Here is a 1,575-nt window from a genome sequence, read left to right on the forward strand (position 1 = left end):
CATCCGACATTGTTCAGTGCTCCATCTATATCTCCAAACTTATTTTTTTCTATTTAATGATACAGGGGCAACACCTGATGAGTCGAACTTCAACGGGTCGTAAGTTTTGACTCGGCAATTAGAATGAGGCACGGTCGGATGCATTTTGAAGCTCTTTCAGTGACCTTTATTCGGTACTTGGTAAAATCCATACTGGCTCAGTTTCAGCTCCATCCGACATCGTTTAGTGCTCCGTCTACATCTGTAAACTTATTTTTACTATTTACTAATACAGGGGCAATACATGCGGAGTCAAACTTCAACAGGTCATAACTTTTGACTCAAGAATCAGAACGAGACACTGTCAAATACGTTTCAAAGCTCTTTCAGAGACCTTTATTTGATACAAGGAGCTTCGTACCGACTCTTTCAGTGCCGTTCGACATCTATTTTTACTCCATCCACATCTTCAAACTTATTTTTTTTCTATTTATTAATGCAGGGGGGGCAACACCTGAGGAGTCAAACTTCAACGGGTCATAATTTTTGACATGAGAATCAGAACGAGGCACGGTCGGATGCGTTTCGAAGTTCTTTCAGAGACCTTTATTCGATATCGGGTAAAACCCTTACTAGCCCAGTTTCGGCCCCATTCGACATCGTTTAGTGCTCCGTCTACATCTTCAAACTGATGTAGGGGTAACACATGAGGAGTTAAATTTCAACGGGACATAACTTTTGACTCAGGAATCCGAATGAGGTATGATCGGATGCATTTCAAAGCTCTTTTAGAGACCTTTATTCGATTCCGAGTAAAATCTGTACTGGCCCACTTTCGGTCTCATCTGACATCATTTAGTGCTCCATCCACATCTTCAAATTTATTTTTTACTATTTACTGATGCAGGGGTAACACAAAAGGAGTCGAACTTCAACGGGTTATAACTTTTAACTCGGGAATTAGAACGACGCACGATCGGATGCGTTTCGAAGTTCTATCAAAGACCTTAATAAGGTACCGGGTAAAATCTATACCAGCCCTCTTTCTGCCCCATCCGTCATCGTTTAGTGCTCTGTCTGCATCTTGAACTTATTTTTTTTACTATTTACTGATGTTTGGATAACACATGAGGAATCGAACTTCAACGGGTCGTAACTTTTGACTTGGGTATTAGAATGAGACACGGTCGGATGCGTTTCGAAGCTCTTTCAAAGACTTTTATTCTGTATCGGGTAAAACCTATACCGGCTCAATTTTAGTCCAATCTCACATTATTTTATGCTCCGTCCGCATCTTTAAACTTATATTTTATTATTTACATATGCTGGGGCAACATATGAGGAGTCAAACTTCAACGAGTTATAACTTTTGACTCGAGAAGCTCTTTTAGAGACCTTTATTCGCTACTAGGTAAAACTTGTATCGGTCCAATTTCAGCTCCATCTGACATCGTTTATTGCTCCGTCTGCATCTTTGAACATATTTTTTTACTATTTACTGTTGTAGGGGCAACACATAAGGAGTCAAAATTCAACGGTTCGTAACTTTTGACTCAGGAATCAGAACGAGATACAGTCGGATACGTTTCGAAGCTC

The sequence above is a fragment of the Curcuma longa genome, chromosome 1 (assembly GCF_044706935.1).
Source record: "Curcuma longa cultivar G26 ecotype Majalengka, Jawa Barat chromosome 1, ITB_CL_G26_1.1, whole genome shotgun sequence".
Classification (NCBI taxonomy): domain Eukaryota; kingdom Viridiplantae; phylum Streptophyta; class Magnoliopsida; order Zingiberales; family Zingiberaceae; genus Curcuma; species Curcuma longa.